This window comes from Pelophylax lessonae (genome assembly GCF_965119305.1).
Source record: "Pelophylax lessonae genome assembly, chromosome: 6".
Classification (NCBI taxonomy): Eukaryota; Metazoa; Chordata; class Amphibia; order Anura; family Ranidae; genus Pelophylax; species Pelophylax lessonae.
This window is the reverse complement of record NC_138773.1, coordinates 142,340,089-142,362,377: the sequence shown is the minus strand read 5'-3', so window position 1 is coordinate 142,362,377 and position 22,289 is coordinate 142,340,089.

The window sequence follows — 22,289 nt, the reverse complement described above, 5'->3', positions numbered from 1 at the left end:
CTGAAGGTATATTAGGCATTCACAGGGTACAGAAGTAAGTGTCGGCCTGTATAGGCCCCAAAAATTAGCCCACATGGGTTTAATTGACAGCTAAGAAGGTAGTATTCTGTGGCTGACGGTACATTAGGCATTCACGGGATACAGAAGTAAGTGTCGGCCGTAAAAGGCCCCAAAAATTAGCCCACATGGGTTTACCTGACAGCTAAGAACGTAGTATTCTGTGTAATGGGTATATGGTAAAAAGGCGCTGGTAATCTTTAAAGTGCTGTGTGTAAATACTTAAAAAAATAACTTAAAATATTTTTCACAAAGTATAAAGGCTTCAATAGTGTAATATATCTTAAATAATTAATAAAGTGCAAGTGCTATCAAACTTCCGTGCAAAAAATTAAAAAACTTTTTTCTTTTTTTTTTGAACCAGTGCTTACTTGTGCATCCACAAAGGATCAATAACACCGCAAAACTGGTGCATATATTGGATCAATAACTATTGTGCTCACAAAATTAAAGTGTTAAAGTGATGAAAGTGCTATATAAATAATTATATTTTAGTCCAAGTCAATTCATGCAAAAAGGTTATCAACTCAATCGCTTGGATCTTTGGTGCTTCAGGTGTAGGGGAGTGTCACTCGTTGCCTCTTACCAGATAAGGGCAGGTCGCAAGGACCCCCAACGCCTGTGATCCCTTTATTTAGGTGGATCAAACCTTTAATCGGCTCCTTTCTCCAGAGTATCTTTACTCCTATTCGTGCGTTACTCGTACATATGGGGGATACGGTCCGCATGTATAAAGATATATAAGATAGCCGAACAATAGTGTAATACTGTTGGTTTTTAATGGAAATATACAAATAACAAATAGTTGGCTTCTTACATTTTGTTGTGCCCTCCTGGCACTGGGCAATTTGTATAGATTGCTTGCGGGTATCAGGAAAAGAGTCCTCCAAGGATCTGCAGTATCCCCTTTGTGTCTCCTATTTCCCTGCTCGCATGCGGTGGTTGGCTTGCGTTCCAGCCTATGTGTCAAAAAGTCCTGCTTCCGGGTATCAGCAGTGACCACAATGCATTTCGCTTGTCTATGCGTCATCAGGCGGTCCCTGCTACCTGGACTATCGCTATTAAATACCGCTGGCTGCAATTTGATAGGCGCCTACTGGATTTCTCCAGAGCTATCATTTCTTGGCCAATCCTTTATCTAATGCGGCCTCGGTTGTGTTGCCATTTTACCAGCTGACACTATTTAAAAATGTAACATTACTTTATTTCAAATTACTATATAAAAAAATCATTAAAAAAATCGTTAAAAAGCCGATCGTATCAGCGCTGGCAGCTTTGGATTAGTAAAATTGTGCTGCTTGTTCCGTGGGATATCTTTCCTATTATCCGCATCAACCACTACAGTTTGACCAGGATGTATACATAATATATCCTAGTAGAATCATGTCATATCTGTACATATATATATCTATATATATATAAAACAATGATAATATATTACTTATCCTTTAAAAATTATATACTTTAAAAAGATATCCTTCTATTTCAATTTAAGACTATTTTGTACTCATATCGCCATCTAGTGGATAATTAGGGAGAGATTTTCTTGTTTTGTTTTCTACTCGTTCATAGAAGAGCTAGAATATTTTTTTGGTATGTTAATCATAGAACAATGGGGGACCAATTTGTTTATATTATTATTATTATAGATATTTGGGGGATATTCTATTTCTTTATATCAATAGTGGTTAGAAAAATCAATTATTTATATATCACTCAATATAAAAGAACAAGGGATATACATTTTTTTAAAATATTAAATATATTTTAAAATTATTAAAAATTTGTTAAAAATTATTTAAAAAGCAGTTAAGATCTATGTCTGCATTTAGCCCCAATGGTTTTAATGTTTTAAGTCTATGAATCCATAATGTTTCGTTCTGAGATATCATTTTTCTCATATCTGAGCCTCTCCAATGGGTAAACACTTTGTCTATCCCACAAAACCAGAGAAGGGAGGGGTCTTGGTTATGGTGTGTTCTAAAATGGTTCGATAGACTATGCTTCTTAAAATCTTTCCTTATATTGTCTACATGTTCCCCTATTCTTACTGCTAAGGTGCGTGTAGTGCGTCCAATGTATTTTAATCTGCAAGGGCAAATGCACATGTATGTAACAAATCTTGTGTCACAAGTAATGAATTGTTTGATCTCGAATTCACGATTATCTGATGAGAAGAATTTATGTTCTACCCTTTTCTTATGTTTGCTGGTTTTACATGCTTTACATCGTCTGCATCTGTAAAACCTGTTTTTTGCAAAGAACATCTGTTGTCTCTTCGGTGGATCCGGAACGTTTTTTGATAAAATATTACGTAGTCCCGGGGCTCTCTTGTAGATGAATTTCGGTTTCTTGGGGAGGAGAGTTTTCAATGTATCATCTCTTAGGAGGATGTGCCAGTTTTTCTTTATACAGTGTTCCACCTCTTTGTATTGCGTACTAAAACCCGCAATGAAGGCCAAATCGTAGGTTATATTCTTGTTCTTCTTCTTTTTCTTTTTTAGAAGGTCCTCTCTTTTTACTTCAGATATTCTTCTTTGGATATTTTTCAATTCTTTTTCTTTGTATCCTTTTTCTTTAAAACGTTCTATTAATTTATCTGTTTGTGTATTGTAGTCCTTCAGGTCTGTACAATTTCTTCTTATTCGCGTGAATTGTCCTTTTGGTATAGCTTGGATCCACGCCGGGTGGTGGCAACTTCTTTTAGAGATGTAGCCGTTTGTGTCCACCTTCTTAAAAAAGGTTTTTGTGTTTAAAGTGCCGTTGTGCTTGTAAATTTCCAAGTCCAAAAATTGGATAGAGTGGTTATTCATATTTCCTGTAAATTTTATCTGGTATTTATTTTTATTGATCTTTTTCAAAAATTGTGCAAGGGATTCTTGGGATCCTTCCCACACCACCAGGATATCATCCAGATAGCGGCGGTAATATTTTAGCTGCTGTGGGAGTTTTGCATAAATTTCTTCTTCTTCCCATTTTGCTAGAAATATGTTGGCTACGCTGGGAGCATAACGAGCTCCCATGGCTACACCCTTTATCTGGTTATAGTATTCACCTCTATACCAGAAATGGTGGTTTGACATAGCCATATTTAGGCCTTCAAGTAAAAATTCTCTTTGTGACTCTTTTAAATTAGTGTGTTTTCCCAAAGCCCATTTTGTTGCGCTCAATGCGTCTCTTTGTTTGATGTTAGTATACATAGATTCTACATCAATGGACGCCAATATCGTATCTTCAGTGATGTTTATGTTTTCCAGTGATGTTATCGTTTCCTTGGTGTCTTTTAAGAAAGATCTTCCAATGGCAGCTATCGGCTGCAAGAATATATCTAAATATTCTCCGATTCTCGCATATAGTGAATCTATGCCACTAATTATTGGCCTTCCCGGTGGCTGTTGTAGGTTCTTGTGGATCTTCGGGATCTCATATATCACTGGCATGCGTGGGGCCTTAATATTCAAATATTTTCCTTCTTTTTTATTTAAGAGTCCTTTTTGGGTCCCTTTCTTGATCCATTGTATCATTTTCGCTTTTAATTTATTTGTTGGGTTTCCAGATAATTTTACATAGGTTTCTTGGTCATTTACAATACGGTCCAGTTCTTTTATATAATCTTCTTTTTTCAGGATTACCAATCCACCTCCTTTTTCCGCTGTTCTGATAATGATGTTTTTCTTTTCTTCCAGGCTTCTAATACCATCCCAAATTTCTTTTGTATTTCTATTTGGCTTTCTTTTCAATGTTTGTACTTCCTTTTGGACAATATTCCTAAAAACTTGGATATATTGATAAGTACTAGATTTCGGATTAAATATTGATTTATTCCGGAGCTGGGTATGTTGGTATTCTGAGTCTTCTTCTTCTCCTATCCCTTTTTTCCGTTGTTCAGCAAAAAATTTCTTAATATTTAGTTTACGTGTAAATTTCTCTAGATCAATAAACGTCTCGAAATGATCTAGAGGTTAAGCAGGGGCAAATTTTAAACCTTCTTGTAGTACTTTTAATTCAGATGTCGTGAATTCTATCCCTGCTGAATTAAAAATCCCTTGCTCTAACCGTCCCTTTTCCTTTTTCTTTCTCCCTCCTCTACATCCTCTTTTTTTGCGTTTTCTCGCATGTTGGCCCAATAATTGTCTTTCCAGGACCCCTCTTCCCCCTGTTGCTTGTGTTGCCCTGAAGGTCCTGGTTTTTGTCCGTCCAAAGGGTGGGGGTATTCATATTGTCCTGAAGGTCCTGGTTTTTGGCCATCAGAGGGATGTGGGTATTTGTATTGGTTCTTTCTGTAGTCTTGATATGAAGGGAGTCTCTCTTTCTCTCTATATGGTCCCGAGGGTTCCTATCTCTGTCTATCTGGAGGATAACTATAGTATTCCTGTTCATTCCTATATGGAGGTGATCTATCTCTTCCTCTAGGTTGTTGGTAGTTATTATAGTTGTTGTACTGATAGTTGTTATTATTTCTATTTCCTCTACCTCTTCCACGTCCTCTTCCTCTTCCCCTGCCTCTACCTCTGGCTGGTTTATATTGAGGTTGTTGGTAGGTTTGCTGCGGCACGTAGGGTGTAGAATTTGAGTTCCTCCGTTCATATTCATAGTTCTCCCTGTTTTTTGGTATTCATTATATCTTGGAGTTGAAAACCCTTCTCTATTTTTTAAGGGTGAAAATCTATTACTTGTAGGTACCAGAATAGTATTCACAGTAGTTTCTCCTTCATCTTCCTCACAAATAGTGGGTGTCATCTCCTCTCTTCTCAGGGTATTGTGTGGTGTAACCCTGAAGTCTCTCATGAGATTATGTCTCACCTCTGAATTACTGTATTCTGTGTATTCTGTGGCTGAAGGTTCATTAGGCATTCACAGGATAAAGAAGTAAGTGTCGGCCATAAAAGGCGCCAAAAATTAGCCCACATCAGTTTACCTGACTACTAACTAAGAACGTAGTATTTGGTGGCTGGAGGTACATTAAGCATTCACACAGTATACAGAAGTAAGTGTCGGCCTGTATAGGTCCCAAAAAATAGCTCACATGGGTTTAACTGACAGCAAAGAACGTAGTATTTGATGGCTAGAGGTACATTGGGCATTCACACAGTATACAGAATGTATACAGGCCCCAAAAATTAGCTCACATGGGTTTACCTGACAGTTAAGAATGTAGTATTTGGTGGCTGAAGGTACATTAGGCATTCACAGGATACAGAAGTAAGTGTCAGCCTGTATAGGCCCCAAAAATTAGCTCACATGGGTTTAACTGACAGCAAAGAACGTAGTGTATTTGATGGCTGGAGGTACATTAGGCATTCACAGTATACAGAAGTGTCGGCCTGCATAGGCCCCAAAAATTAGCTCACATATGTTTAACTGACAGCAAGGAACGTAGTATTTAAAGGATGGAAGTACATTAGGCATTCACAGGATACAGAAGTAAGTGTAGGCCTGTATAGGCCCCAAAAATTTGCTCACATGGGTTTAACTGACACCAAAGAACGTAGTGTATTTGATGGCTGGAGGTACATCAGGCATTCACAGTATACAGAAGTAAGTGTCGGCCCATTTAGGCCCCAAAAATTAGCTCACATGGGTTTAACTGACAGCAAAGAACGTATTATTGGATGGCTAGAGGTACATCAGGCATTCACACAGTATACAGAAGTGTCGGCCTGTATAGGCCCCAAAAATTAGCTCACATGGGTTTAACTGACAGCAAAGAACGTAGTATTTGATGGCTGGAGGTACATTAGGCATTCACACAGTATACAGAAGTAAGTGTCGGCCTCTATAGGCCCCAAAAATGAGCTCACATGGGTTTACCTGACTGCTAAGAACGTAGTATTCTGTGGCTAAAGGTACATTAGGTATTCACAGGATATAGAAGTAAGTAGAAAATGTTAGGTACCGACCCTAAATGCCAGTAAGCCAAGAAAGGTCCTGCCACATCCCTAAGGACATATGAGAAAAAAGTGTATCAAGTGGTATTGGTGTTCCAATACACCAGACACTAAATGAGCCCCACAGGGAACTGTGTATTCGGAGGAAACACCCAACCTGGGACTTTGTAGGCAGGAGTTACTTAGCATGAATAGATAAATAGAAGACCAATTTAAAATATAATGATTTTATTAATACATGTGTACAAAATTGTTAAAAAAGACACAGATGCGGGGGGGCGTGGCCGGCAGCCGAAGGAGATGGCCGCGTGAGATCCGAGCTCCGTCTCTCCCGGTATCTCCGCCGACAACGAAGCGACGTGGGTAAGCACCTCCGGGATCCTCTAGACCACAATGAGGAAGCGCAAAGACCGCCGGGCGCCCCGAAAACTGACGGACTTCTTTGCCACCTCTAGTACCCCGCGCTCGCAAGATGGCGCCGAGACCTCCTTGCAGGCCCGAGACGCCGGAGCTTCCGGCGGTGTGCAGCGGGACCACGAGCGGACCTCTGGCTCTGTCTCCCCCGCCGCAAGCAGCAAGTCATCCTAGGGGATCTCGCCTTCCCACAGCCCCCACAAATCGGCACCTAAGCAGTCTGAAAGCCACAGATGGGCCGGGGATGAGAGAGCGGAGAGGGATCCCTGAACAGCACATTGGAGTTTTATGAGAACTTTAACGACTTTCCCACAACAGGGCAGCCACTCACAGATGCTACTATGAAGGAAATGCTCCTCACTATTAACGGCGCTTTTCACAGGGAAATTGTGGCCTGTGTCAATGGGATCAAAACTGATGTAGTTGAAATTGGGGGCAGAGTGGATCATTTGGAAACCAAAATGGAGGAGTTCACCATTGCACATAACGAGCTGGTTGACGCTCACAATGAGAAGGAAGATGACCTGGAGGCCCTAAAAAGCAAAATGGCGGACCTGGAAGACAGGGCCCGCCGAAACAACGTTAAACTTCGGGGGGTCCCAGAGTCTATTCCCCCCTCTGAACTGAGGCCTTATGTACAAGCCATGCTTTTGGCCCTGATGCCTGACATGCCTGCGGCGGAAGTGGTGGTGGATCGAGCCCCCCGCTTGCCTAAACCGCAACATCTACCAGACAAGGTACCATGGGATGTCATTGCCCGCATCCATTTTTTTCATGTCAAAGATGACCTCATGAGGTTCGCGCGGAAGCATTCCCCGCTGCCGGACCCGTATCATGACCTATCTGTCTACGCTGACCTGTCTCAGTTTACCATGGCGGCGAGGAGGAAACTCCGGAACAACAATATTACATACTCCCGGGGATTCCCTACCAAGCTGCTTATAATCAAAGAGGGCCGCACACATGTCATCGGTTCAGTGCATGAGGGCTTTGCATTGACCAAGCAGTGGGGACTTATTCCGGATCAGCAGAGCTCGCCGCCGCGTTCAGATCCGCCAGCCCGACTCGAACCAGAGTGGCGTCGAGTCACCAGATGATTCTTCGTCACCCATCCGGATGGATGAGACGGTTCTATTGGATTGTCCCTTCCCACTGGATGTCCCATTCGCAGGTCTGGAGAGATCCTCGGGGGTCTGCCTTTTCTTCCCTGACCGGCATGCTGGAGTCCAGGGGGTACCCGGGAGGCCGGTGCTATTACCCCCCTCACCACTACCTGCGACTGAATCGCATGATGGGGTTTACCCCGAGTTACTGTTTTCTTATCTTTGTTACTTTCATATTCTGTTCTACCTTGTCTTTTTTGTCGTTCCTTCAGCCTCTCTGCAAGCTACTTATACCTGGAAACCACTCATCCTGTGACCAAGGATTCCCATGGCTCACTTCTGCCAGTGAGGACCAGTTGTTCAGATCTGAACTTGCTATAAATGGACTGCAGGTACTGTAAGGGCCTCGGCCCACTGTTGCCCTCCCTTTCCAGCTCGGTCGCTATTGCCCGAGACCACTCCTGGTCCCCCACTATCACTTATCGAGTCCTTATGTATGCATATTCTATAGCTGTGTTCACTGGATTGATCACTATTGTACCCTTTTAAATGGTAATTCAAATTGTTTCTATTAATGCTCATGGTCTGAACAGTCCGTTCAAACGTAGGTCCCTGTGGAGGGAAGCTCGCGCCCTCAAGGGTGATGTTATATGTGTTCAGGAGACCCACTTCACGCGATCAAACCCACCTAAATGCACAGATAAATCCTATCCTCATATATTTGTTTCTTCCGGGGAATCCAAAAAAAGGGGGTGCTCATCGCTGTTAAGCACTCTGTGGCCTTTCAGCTGCACGAGGCGGTGACGGATGAGGCAGGTCGGTATTTGATATTGATTTTCAACATCAACAACACTACCTATACAATTGTAAATCTCTATGCCCCGAACAAGGGCCAGATCAAGTTCTTTAAAGCACTGGTTAAAAAGGTGGATCGCGTGAAGAAGGGCCTAATGGTGTATTGTGGGGACTTTAACTGTGTGGTGGACCGGGAACTAGATTGCTCTCCGGCTCAGGGACGTGCAAGGGCTACTCTGCAATGGTTCTTGCATGCCTCTGATCTGTACGATGTGTGGCGTTGCCTTAACTCCACGGAAAGAGATTTTACCTACTTTTCGGCCCCCCACAAATCTTATTCACGGCTGCATTTGTTTGTGGCCAACTTGCAATTTTTAAGGGCGGTGGAAAAATCTGCAATTCATTCTATCACATGGTCTGACCACGCGCCTGTTCATCTATGGTGCAACAATGTCTCTTTGCTCCGGGACCCCGTCCATAGAGACCGACTGGGTGGTCAGATAAGGGACTACTTTGGGGACAACGACACCCCTTGGATAGATGTTTTTCAGTTGTGGTGCGCTCATAAGGCGTTCTCGAGGGGGTTGCTCATTCAGCAGGCTTCTAGGGCTAAAAGGGCACGAACAGTGGCGTTTAAGGCCTTAATGGAGAGACTTAAAGCACTAGAATCAGCTCATAAAGCAAATCCTTCTCAGCTCCTGTTACAAGAACTCACAGAGTGTAGATTGCAGGTTAGATCCAAGCTTATGGAGGAACATCAGCACCTCCTCTTCCGCACTAAAGCACGGTATTATTCTCAAGGGAATAGGGCGGGAAAAATGTTGGCTAACTACTTAAGAAAAAGACAACAAAAAACCAAGCTGGCCTCCATCACTGATCCCATCTCTGGCACACAGGTGCATCATCCTACTGAGATTGCTAACGCCTTCTTGAATTACTACACCCCATTATATAATCTACAGGATGATGTGGCCACCTCACAGCCTACAGACTCCCTTATCGCCAACTTCCTAGATTCCCTTCCTCTCCCAGGGGTAACGGACCACATGCTGCAATCCCTCAATGCTCCCATAACCAAAGAGGAAATTCAACTGGCCATAGATTCACTTCCCCCTAATAAGTCACCCGGTGAGGACGGCTTTCCTTCAGAATACTATAAGGCTTTAAGTCAGGTCCTTTCTCTATATCTATGTAAGGTGTTTAACGCAGCTGCTCAGCGCTCCTCCTTCCCTGAGGAGATGCTCCAGGCGGTAATTGTGGCACTCCCGAAACCTGGGAAGGCGCCTGATGCTCTTCAGAATTTTCGCCCCATATCCCTTTTAAACACCGACCTCAAGCTCTACGCCAAAATACTAGCTGTCAGATTAGCTGAGGTGACTCCTCATCTGGTTAAGGCTGACCAAGTTGGCTTTGTGAAAGGTAGGCAGGCGCCTGATGGTACCAGGAGGATGTTGGACCTGGTGCAGATTGCTGAGACTTGGAAGGTGCCCTCTGTGTTCCTGACGTTGGATGCTGAAAAAGCATTTGATAGGGTTCACTGGGGGTACCTTAGAGCGACACTCACTAAATTCGGGTTAACGGGGAACATCCTCTCAGCTATCTCGGCACTATACACCAGGCCCTCGGCTAGGGTATTTACATCTAATGCTCTATCCACTAGTTTCGGCATTACAAATGGGACCCGGCAAGGGTGCCCCCTCTCTCCCTTGATTTTCTCTTTGGTTATGGAACCTCTGGCTGAGGCGATTAGGAGCGACCCTAATATTACTGGGATTTCGGTGGGGGGTAAGGATCACAAAATCGGACTTTTTGCGGATGATGTGATCCTGACCTTGACTTCCCCTGTGAAGTCCTTGCACTACTTACAACAACAGCTAGACAGGTTTGGGACAGTCTCCTACTACAAGCTTAATGTCACTAAGTCCATGTGCTTGCCACTCTCCTTGACCCCTCCGATCTTGAAGTTCCTGAAATCGAAAAATATCCCTTTCAATGGACTAACAAGTCCCTTCCGTATCTGGGTATCTCTTTAGTGGCGCCGGCATCCTTGACTTACCAGACTAATTTTGCTAAACTACAGTCACTTGTTGCGGGGGATTTGCAGCATATTGCGTCCTACGATCTTTCCTGGCTGGGCCACATAGCTGCCCTCAAGATGATAGTGCTTCCTAAGATATTGTATTATTTTAGGACGCTCCCTATATATCGGTGCCAGAATCTTTCTTCCGCTGCATGGATAAGCTATTTCGGAAATTTCTTTGGGAGGGTAAAGTACCTAAATTGCCATACTCCACGTTACTTAAATCTAGGTCTGATGGGGGGGTGGGTTTCCCACATCTTAAGTCCTACCACTCCGCTGCCCTTTTGGATCAGGCGAAAGCTTGGTTTGACCCGGCTTCGGACAAGCTATGGGTGTTGCTAGAAAGGGCAATGGTGGCGCAGTGAGATCTACCATCTTTGCTCCAGGCCGCATTGACGAAGAGAGAAGTGCACATTCCCAACCTGTCCTCACTGCGGGCCACACTGGGTGCTTGGGGGGAGGTGCAAAAGCTAGGGGGAACCCCGACAGCTAAGAGAGAATTGACACTGGCGGCTTATCAGTTCCTACTTCCCTCCCTGAGAATTCCGCGGACATCGTTCCCGGATACCTTCACATATTATGATGTTCGTAAGCAGGTCGGAACCCCGTCCTCCTTCTTTCATGCACAACTACACCAGGGCTTTTTTTCTGCCGGAACGCATCGGAACGCAGTTCCGGCACCTATGACAGACTCTTTTTTTTTTTTCTATCCGCCCTGCTGTTCAACACTGAAGCCGGCCGAGGGATCAAGTGTCTGCATGTCTGCAGTAGCTTGTGAGAGGGAAAGGCGGAGCCGCGGAGTGATCTGTACTCTGCCCCGCCTCTCAGAAGAAGGCAGAAGCTAATTTTGGCGCTCTTCTCATCAGTCTCCAGGGAAATTCGGGAATCACACAGCAGGAAAGATCGTGGTGGATGCCAATGTCTGCGAGACCGTGTGGTGACTTATGCAGCCTGCAGGTAAGGACTTGTAGATGTTTTTTGACTTCCTTCCCTTCCCTGATCAGCATAGATAGTCAATTCAAACAAAGAGTCTAGTGAAAGAAAAGGGTCATTTAAATAGTTCCTTTTTTTCTTCTTCCAGTACTTACTGTCAGTAGTGGGGGATCTGGTCTGGGGGATACAGGCTGCCAGCTGAGGAGGATAAAGTTAACTAAACTAGCCCTGAAGCACTGCACTCCCCTATCTGGCCACTGGGATCCAATGTCTGCACTGCAGCAGCTTGTGAGAGGGGAAGGCAGGGCCGAGGAGCGATCTGTACTCCGCCCGCCTCGCAGAAGAAGAAGCTATGTGAGTCATCACACAGCAGAAAAGATCATGGATGGTGTGAGTAGTGGGGATGGCCTGGGAATATAGCCAGGCAGGCAGGCTGTATCCTCCTCCTCCTCCTTACTAGCTAGCCTCATGTTAACTGTCTGTTGCACTGTGCTGTCCCTTTCCTGTTGCACTGGGCTGGGCTGTCTTTTTCCTGTTGCACTGGGCTGGGCTGTCTCTTTCCTACACCGGGCTGGGCTGTCTCTTTCCTGGACTGTGCTGTGTCAGACAGCCCAGCACAGTGCAACAGGAAAGAGACAACCCAGCCCAGTGCAACAGAAAAGATACAGTCCAGCCCAGTGCAACAGGAAAGAGACAGCCCAGCCCGGTGAGGGAAAGAGACAGCCCTCCGCAGTCCAGGAAAGAGACAGCCCTCTGCAGTCCAGGAAAGAGACAGCCCTCCGCAGTCCAGGAAAGATATGGGGCTGTCTGTTTCCTGCGCTGGGCTGTCTGTTTCCTACGCTGGGCTGTCTGTTTCCTACACCGGGCTGGGCTGTCTGTTTCCTACACCGGGCTGGGCTGTCTGTTTCCTACACCGGGCTGGGCTGTCTGTTTCCTAAACTGGGCTGGGCTGTCTGTTTCCTAAACCGGGCTGGGCTGTCTGTTTCCTACACCGGGCTGGGCTGTCTGTTTCCTACACCGGGCTGGGCTGTCTGTTTCCTACACCGGGCTGGGCTGTCTGTTTCCTACACCGGGCTGGGCTGTCTCTTTCCTGTTGCTCTTCGGACTGTGCTGTCTCAGACAGCCAAGCACAGTGCAACAGGAAAGAGACAGCCCAGCCTGGTGTAGGAAAGAGGCAGCTCAGCCTGGTGTAGGAAAGAGACAGCCCAGCCCGGTGTAGGAAAGAGACAGCCCAGCCCGGTGTAGGAAACAGACAACCCCGTCTCTTTCCTGGACTGCGGAGGGCTGTCTCTTTCCTGGACTGTGGAGGGCTGTCTCTTTCCTGGACTGCGGAGGGCTGTCTCTTTCCTGGACTCCGGAGGGCTGTCTCTTTCCTGGATTGGACTGTGGCAGTGTTTCACCTTCTAGAGGTGAAGGGTTTGGGGCTGGTCAGAAGTTATGTCATGCTGTAGGGCTGTGTTTGAAAGTCAGCTCTGCAATTATTATTTATGTGGTCTCTTCCAGGATCTCTATAGTTGGAGGCCCCCTACAGTCTGTCCGCCAGCAACCTTATGTGTGTCCGGCTCAGCGTGTGAACCCTGCAACAGGTATGTAAAGCTGTTTTTTTTTTTTTTTTTAAGGTGCAGTATTTGGGCCTGGTCTGAGTTCAGAAAGTGAAGAGTGAGTTATTAAAGCGGAGTTCCGGGCACAGATGTCATTTTTTAAAAAACATACCCCCGGGACAGTCAGGGCTAGTACATTCCACAATGGCTAGCCTCTGATCTGTCCCGGTTCGCACTTACCTTTTAGAAGAAATACTTACTTATAAAATTTCTTCCACAGCGTTTCCATCTCTCTTGTGGGCAGCTGAAGCCGGCGCGGTCCTCTTCTGCGTCTTCTTCCGCGTCTTTTTCTCCCAGAATGCGCCGCACCGACCCCTCTCGTCACTTCCGGTGCGGCGCCGCATTCCTAAACAGCTTCTGGGCATGCCCAGAAGCTGTTCAGCAGGGGAATGCGGCGTCGCCCGGAAATGACGTGCGGGGCCGGTGCCTTCGCATTGATTCCTGGGAGCGATGACGTTCAGCTCCCAGGAATCATTGCGAGACAGGAAGTGACAGCGGAGCCGCGGCGCTGAGGGAGGAAGTACCCTGAGGTGAGTATTTATGATCTTCAATTACAAGGTGAGTTTTAAAAAAAAAAACCCTAACTATCCAATTCCTTTTCAGGTTGTGCAGAACTAGCGGACGGGCACAAAAAAAAAAACATTGATTTTGTGCCCGGAACTCCGCTTTAATATTTTTTTGCGGTTTCTTTCAGGATCTTTATAATTTTGAGGCCCCCCCCCCTACAGTCTGTCCGCCTGCAGCCCCCACGCCACCATTCTTTGAGTGAACCCATCAACAGGTATGTAAAACCTCCTGGTTGTGTTTTTTTTTTTGGAATAACGCATATGCAATGGAAGAGTAGTTTATGTTAAAAAAAATAGTCTGTTTAGGGTTGTCTGTCACTTGTGGTACAGACAGTAATTAGGCTAAATTTGTTGGTAGAAGAACTATGGCATATGTGTAGCATAAATTTCTGTTTAATGAAATTCATAACCCTTTCAGCCACTCCCATTGTTAGGCAAATTTTGGGGGTATATTTATTGATCAGGATTCTTCCTTACTACATTTACTAAAGTAAAGTAACTGATTACTGGGGAGATTGTCTTGAGGGGTATGTCACTAATATGGAGTCTTACTTTATCCTGTTGTTGCCATGCCGCTTCTGTGTGTGTGTGTCTGTGTGTGTTTTTTACATGTGATGGTACTAGTGTTTGTAGGTGCATGTGGAAATGCAGGTTGTGAAAATGTATATGCAGGGTCTAAAAGCTAAGTTTAAAGCGGAGTTCCGGGCACAAAATCGACCTAATCGATTTTGTGCCCATCCGCTGGATCTTCTTCACCTGAAAAGGAATTGGATAGTTAGGTATATTTTTTTTTACTCACCTTGTAATTGTAGATAGAAAATACTCACCTATTCTGCACTTCCTCCCTCTGTGCCGCGGCTCCGCCGTCACTTCCTGTCTTGCGATGATTCCTGGGAGCTGAACGTCATCGCTCCCAGGAATCAATGCAACGGCACCGGCCCCGCTCGTCACTTCTGGGGCGACGCCGCATTCCCTGCTAAACAGCTTCTGGGCATGCCCAGAAGCTGTGGAGGAATGCGGCGCCGCACTGGAAGTGACGAGAAGGGCCGGTGCAGGCGCATTCTGGGAGAAGAAGACACCAAAGAGGACGCAGAAGAGGATCGCGCCTGCTTCAGCAGCCCACAACAGAGATGGCAACCCTGGAGAAGAAATTTTATAAGTTAGTATTTCTTCTTGCAGGTAAGTGTGAACTGGGACAGATCAGAGGCTAGCCATTGTGGAATGTACTAGCCCTGACTGTCCCAGGGGTATGTTTAGTGAAAAAATGTTTTCGTGCCCGGAACTCCGCTTTAACATTGTTAGAGTATCGCAATCTTTTTAGTTTTGATGTGTATGCAATTATACAGGTTAAGCGATCAAGTTTATTCTAAATAATGTGAAATCCTTATTAAAAAAAACTTTGTACATGTTGTGCGTTTTTTTTTTTTTTTTTTATTATTGCTAAAACATAACCTTTTCTAGTTTATACTTAGACCTTGTTCCTTTTAGCTATCTGTGTTTTTCCCAATGATGACAAAAGTAAGAAGCATTCTTCCCACTGACTGTCACACCAAATTGTCATGACTTTTAGATTTTTCATTTTTAGCATGGGTTCCCCGAGACCAGAAATGTATTTTAAGGGTTCCTCTGTGCTGAAATGGTTTAGAATGGCTGACTTATACCGTGCTTTGCAATATACAAAGCCATTACCCATAGTGAGTTAGTTTTGCAATCCTCTATATTTTCAGAGATCATCATCCATCCATCCATCTACTCTACTCCTTTATCAAGAAGTAAAACCCTTATCATTTTTACCATGAAAAAGATAACTAGCTTTTTTGCCCATGGCAATAAAAAATTACGAATAAGTGAAGTGGGACAGGGAATGCGGAACAGTCAAGCTATTTTACAGTCTGCATCTCGTTCATGTGTTTCTTCACCAATTGAATTGGACTCTGTGTCTTCTGATGAAATTTGCCCTTCTACTTCAGACAACAGTCAAGCTATTTTACAGTCTGCATCTCATTCTTGTGTTTCTTCACCAATTGAATTGGACTCTGTGTCTTCTGATGAACTTCAGCCTTCTACTTCAGACACACTTGATGGTCCTTCTTGCACTGATCCAGGTTGTCTTGAAAGTCCTGAAACAGCCTGGACAAGTTGCTGGACTTTGGAACAAAAAAACTCTTTTTGTGAGAAGTACGATTGGCTTGACTTCCATGATCAGAAGCTTGGGTGCAAGGTGTGCAGAAAAGTTGGTATTCTTGGCGTAGAAAAAAAAATGGCATGAAGATATCTAGGGAATGGGCAAATAATGAGGTAACCAGTTATGGCACCAAACAATCACAGCAGCTCACTTCTTAAAGAAAAAAAATGTATGAGCACAAAGAAAGTTCTGCACACAAGGCCGCCTTAAAAATTCTTTTGGAACGAAAAAATGAACATCTGGAAACTATTTGTTTAAAAAACTTAGCCCAAGAGAAAGAAATAACTAAGAAGATATTTCGCACTGCATACACAATAGCCAAAGAAAACCAGTCGTTCAATAGTTTTTGCTCTGAAATAGATCTGCAGGAGTTAAATGGCATTAATATGGGCAGAATTCTTCACTCAACAAATGCCTGCATTAATATTGTGAATCATATGGCACAAGAAATGCGAAAAAACCTGGTCAATGAAATCATAAGATCAAAAAGTAAAATCGCCCTTATCATTGATGAGTCAACCACCTTAAGTCAAAAATCTACACTGATTGTATATATTAGATTTCTTCTTGCACATAATGGATTCCCAAGCAAATATCTTTCTTGATTTGGTTCAGCTTGAAAGCGTGAATGCGCAAGGAATTTGCACATCTCTGCTTAACTGCTTGCATTCTTATGGGATGTTGGACGACTACTTAAGACAACATTTAATCAGTGTTACATGTGATGGTGCAGCCGTGATGTTAGGAAATAAGAGTGGTGTTGGGAAATTGTTGAAGGAAAAATTTCCTTCAATTATTCTGTGGCATTGTGCTAATCACAGATTAGAATTGTCAGTTGGAGACACAGTTAAACATACATCAGGAATTAATAGATTTAAGGCCTTTATGGATAAATTGTATGTACTATATCATGCATCTCCCAAAAACTGCAGAGAACTGCAAGCTTGTGCTAGCTCTCTAGAGGCGCAGCTTTTGAAAATAGGACGAGTTCTTAGTACAAGATGGGTGGCATCAACTTTTAGATCTGTGTCAGCAGTGTGGGAAAGCTACAGAGTTTTGGTCCATCATTTTGAAGAGGCAAGGCAAGATATCACACGGGATAAGACTGAAAAGTGTATGTATGAAGGCCTATTGAAAAAAATTACCAGCACAAACTTCATATTGGATTTGGGACTCATGTGTGATGCTCTACAAGAGTTGTCTGAATTAAGCTTGGTGTTGCAAGAGTGAAGAATAAATCTCTACAGGGCAAATAAACAAATACAAACGGTTGTACAACTCTTTGAAAGCAGAGGAACAGAGCCAGGTTCTTATTATAAAGAAGCAGCTGTTGCCTCTGAAAAGCTCTGTTTCCGGGGAATCTCCCTTTACAGAAAAGAAGCAAAGAATGACCCTCCTATAGATCCTGATGCTTTTTATGAAAAATTAAAATCTTCAATAGAGAGTAGACTACTCACTGAAAATGATTCTGCTCTTGCCAACTGTACCAGGGTTCTTGACTCCAAACATTAGCCTGACAATGTTGAGCAAAAGCTTACTTTTGGAGAAGAAGAAATTAGAAATTTGTCCATTAGATTCCAGTTGAATGAAAGAAAAATGATTCATGCTTTCAGAGAATATTTGCTTGACAAAATTTTGCCTGATGACCTGTACCCTCTTATAAATGCCATCGAAAGTGTCCCAATTTCATCCAGCGAGTGTGAAAGAGGATTCTCTCAAATGAATTTAATAGTTACTCCCAACAGAGCTTCTCTTCTGATAAAAACCATTTCAGGACTACTGTTTATCAGAGTTAATGGTCCTCCTCTACGTTGTTTTGACCCCTCTAAATATGTTGACTCATGGCTACTTCGTGGTCGTCATGCTGCTACTGATGTAAGAAGCAAGGAGAGACGCAGAGAAGATGCATACGACAAGAATGCTGAAATCATCTGGAAGTGCCTCTGACCTTACTTTGGTAAGTGCTGGATTTTGTTCTAGTTTTTTGCACATTTCACTGCATTGCTTTTTATTTAAATTTTGTACAAATAACTTGTATAGCCCCCAAATTATACTTGGTTCCCTGTTCTCTAAAGGGGGCGGTCATGGGGGCGGTCCTAGGGGCGGTCCTAGGGGTGGTCCTAGGGGCGGTCCTAGGGGTGGTAGGGGCGTGACCTAGAAGGGGGGGTGAGTTCCCGCACCTTTTCTCTGAGAAAAAAAGCCCTGAACTACACCATTACCACATTAAGTATCCTAACCCAACTATTGAGGTGCACTCTGAGATCTGGGACTAGTTGCACAAAGAGTACCGTAAAACAAAGGGGTTATCATGGTTTTACCACCGTTTGCACCTCCAGCGTGGGTGGGTTAAGTCGGCTGGCATGGTGGCCTGGGAGAGCTACCTCTCAGTGACGTTTTCGAAGTGGGAATGGCGGCTGGCCATTCGCTCCTTTTACACATTTACGCATTGCACTAATCACTGGGAGGTGGCTCTCAAAATCCTCCACCGTAGTTACCTGACACCAGCGAAGATGGCAAAGATGTTTAAAGATGCACCCATCTCATGCTGGAGGGGCTGCGGGGGGAAGGGCACCCTATTCCATCTATTGTGGCAGTGTAGGATGCTGAGAGGGTATTGGGCAGCGGTGTTTGCACTACTTATTTCCGTAACGGGAGTATCGTTGTCCATGTCCCCAGCCCTGGCTCTATTGAACTTGGGTATTGATAAGGTTCCACGACCATTTCGTTGTGTAGCCTCACACATACTCACAGCTGCTAGGATGTCTGTCACTGCGGCATGGCGGTCTGCTGCTGCACCCACGGTGGTGGACGTTATATATAGGGTGAAAACCCACTACTCCTACGAACAGTTCTTTGCCAACTCCAACAATAGAAGCCTGCTGTTTGATCGCGAATGGAATCCTTGGTTACTAAAGTACCCGAACTGAGGGGGTTTTCCTCTCGTTCGGGCTTGATCTTTACTTGATTACATTGTTAATGATGACATATGCTTATATCTGAGGCTGTTGTTTAGACCGTCCGGTTGATGGTCCCCACGCCCAGTTGCGTGGTTAATGTAAACGTAATGAGCTGAGGTGTACTGGGGTTAAGGCCCCTTGTAGATGCTCCCTTGCTAACCTCAGGAAGGATTAGGGGTACTCTGGGGGCTGGCTCCTGGCTCCTGTGGAGGGGGGGAGGGGGGCGCAGGACCACAGTATTGATCCCCTTGGGGGTGGTCCGGCAGCCAGACCCTTCGGCTCACCGCGGGGGTTCTAGACCGGGGTCCGGCCTCCGGAGGGCCCTGCTGTTGGGAACTGGGGGCTCTCAGCCCTTTTCCACACGGTCTTTGCATGGTACACTCTTGTGATGTTATTGCTTCTGTTCCTTGCTATATAGCCATTACGTGTAACTGTAACTGTACTGTATTATGTTTGATGTTTTGAAAAATTCAATAAAAACTATTGAAAAGAAAGTGTAATAGTATAGTACTAGTGTCCACTCCACTCCAATCCATTCCACTGTCTAGCTTTTGTTTAGCTTTTTTTCTGGCAGTTTTGCACTGACTGCGGTGCACTGCGGTCGGTGCAGGGCTGCTAGAGAGGGGGCTGGACAGTGGATTGGAGTCGGTGGGCTGCTGCTGCAGTGGTGCGCCACTCACTGCTGCGGTTATTTTGAATCACTGCTGCAGTGCAGTCACTGCAGTAATGCAGTGGTGGTTTGGAATTATTGCAGTGGGTGAGTACTGCTGCAGCAGTGGTCCACTGACTCCCCGCTGTCTAGCTTTTTTTCTGGTGGTTTTGCACTGACTGCAGTTAGTGATTTGGAATCATTGCAGTGGGTGCACTGCTGCGGCCTTGGTCTGCTGGCTCCGGTCCGCTGTCTAGCTGTTTGTCTAGCTTTTTTTTCTGGCAGTTTGGCACTGACTGCACTGCAGTAGTGATTTAAAATTATTGCAGTGAGTGAGTGCACTACTGCAGCAGTTTATGTATTATTCACAATCAAATGATGTGAAACTGATGCCCCTGCAAGTGTGGTTTTCCTATCAGTTTTCATGCAGTTAAGGTGTGAAGAACAAGCCCTTAAGGTTAAAAATGTTAATAAACAAACATTAACATGTTCAGTAACAGATTTGTGTCGAAAATTGTGTTTATTTTGCAAAACTTTAAATGTTGGAAATATCGGCCCATATCGGCCGATACTGATATGCAATGGCCAAAATATTGGTATCGGCAATGAAAAACCGATATCGGTCTATCCCTTAATATACACACACACATCTATTTACAGTTGCTAATGGAGATTGCAACTAAACTCCTCATAAGGCAACACTATACAGAATTTATAAAAAACAAGGGATGACATTACTGCAGAGACAGGTATCTGTAATTTAGTAGATACCTAAAGTAAGGTGTTTTTGTTCCCACAGTATTAAATGTGAGGTTTATTATAATTTGCTTTACATTTTGTACATCTTTCTCTCTTTTTCTGTACCATGGTTTTCCTGAATAACCACTTTAAAGCACCACTAGAGGTCACCATTGTCCCTCCTGGGTGAATGCACGAGTGTCAATATTTGGGGCCTATTCACCCCTGCCCCTTTACAGATGGAATTGGGTAGAAGTGCCCACCCACACCATTATCTGCATCCTCAGCCACCACCCTTGCTCTTTTGCAGCCCTTATGGGTTGAGGATATCTGCCAAAGCCAGAGCTGTGTCACATGTCACTTTGCTTCAGTGTAGAGCAGGGATATTTAAGGGAAAATGTGGGACCCCCTTAGGCAGGGAAGGACTGTGTTTTTACTCAACCTAGGCTAGATATTGAACTACCTTGGATTTTTTTAGAGTGAGGTAAATATTCCCTGATTTTAGCCTATATACTTGCTGATAGCTTAACAAGGAACACTAATGATTTCTAATATTTTTTCTATTTAAATTGTGTGTATGTGTTTTTTTTTGGGAGGGTGGGCGCTCAGATTTTTTTGTCCTATATTGATATTTACCTTGTTATAGCTTGTTGCTTACATATGGTCTGCCTAAGACTATCAAGTTCACAGGGTGACAACATGGCAAATGGTTCACTACAGGATGGATTTAGATTTGTGTGCCCTACATTGATATATAAAGCATGTATTTTACTGGCCAATAACCTTCTTGTCAGTATTAGGTTCAGTTACAACCTGTTATACTCTAATGTGTGACACCCTCCCCTGAAAGATGTCACTGAACTACCAGGCTTTGTTTTAACCTATATATGCAAATGATATGAGATTTATTATTGTACTTTTATGGCAGAAGTAATTTGATTTTTAGTGGTTCTATCTGGTCTAGTTGCACCATCAACTCAATGTTGATGAATCTCAAAGAATCCCTCAATGTGACCTTTATATAAAGAAGTATAATTGACATTTCTGTTGTCGTCTGACTTCTACTTTTGCTTAGATATTCTGATATATGGATCCTCATCTGGTTACATCATGTATTTATTTATAATATACATTATCTAAATCTTTTCCCCAGTTACTACAATAAGTCTAGGATCCTTGATGATTTGCTCTTTCTTTGCTTGCCCCTATATTCATCATTGGGCATTTTTATGGTATTACCAATGTTGTATTTGACTGACAGACATGTATGTTATGTATGTACTGTAAAAAAAAAAAATTATTAACAATACTGTCAATTTGTTTTACTGCTTATGTACATCTAATATTTTTCCAAGTATGCCATATATTACCCCCATTACACTATTGATGAACCAAAAATTGTTGTGTCTGGGAAACGGTTGAAGCCACCATTATTCCAAAAGATCAGCATTATGATGTGGGAGTCATTTTTATGTAATACATCTGGATAATCCAATTAAAAGAACTATTGCTGACTGGTTATGTGTGGGGTACTGTATATGGAGGTCTAACACCATGGGGTTGGTTTGCTAGGACTGGAGAGTGCAGAGTCTGGTGCGGCTCTGCGTGTAAGCCAGTCGGCTTCCACATTTATTTGTTTTGAATTATTTGAACAAGCTGAAGTTAGAAGCTGGTTGGCTGCCGTGCGCAGCTGCGCCAGATTTTGCGCTCTCACGTTTTTTGTAGATCAACCCCCCATGTATTTACATTTATTACATTTGCTTTATAATGCTATATCCTGTTATTTTATATAAATCAAGACCAGTGCTCAAATATTCTGTCCCAATGTTTAATATAGTCCACATGGTTTGCTCTTACCAGATGAAATGACCCTTCACACATATGGGTAAGAATAAAGCTTGATAAGAACAAAAAAAAAAAAGACACAGATGCAAAGGCATCAAAAGACAGTCAATATAGAAAATATGTGATACATAAAATTATGAACCATATCCTAGAGTAGTGGGGTCACCCAGGTCCAACATGTTTCGCCGACTCTGCAGAGTCGCAGACCCGCAGACTAAAAAAGGCTTTTTAGACACTTGGAGACCAAAATAGAGTCATTTTGACCAAAAACATTTTTTCAGGCCATTGGAGCCCAAATGTCTAAAATCTTGTCTAAAACCGGCTTTTTAAGGCTATAAAAGACAAAAATACAGTCAATTTGAATAATTTTTTTCAGACCTTTGGTGACCAAATGCAGTTATTTTGACAAAAAAAAAAGGCTTTTTAGACACTTGGAGACCAGAATAGAGTCATTTTGACCATAAAATTTTTTTCAGGC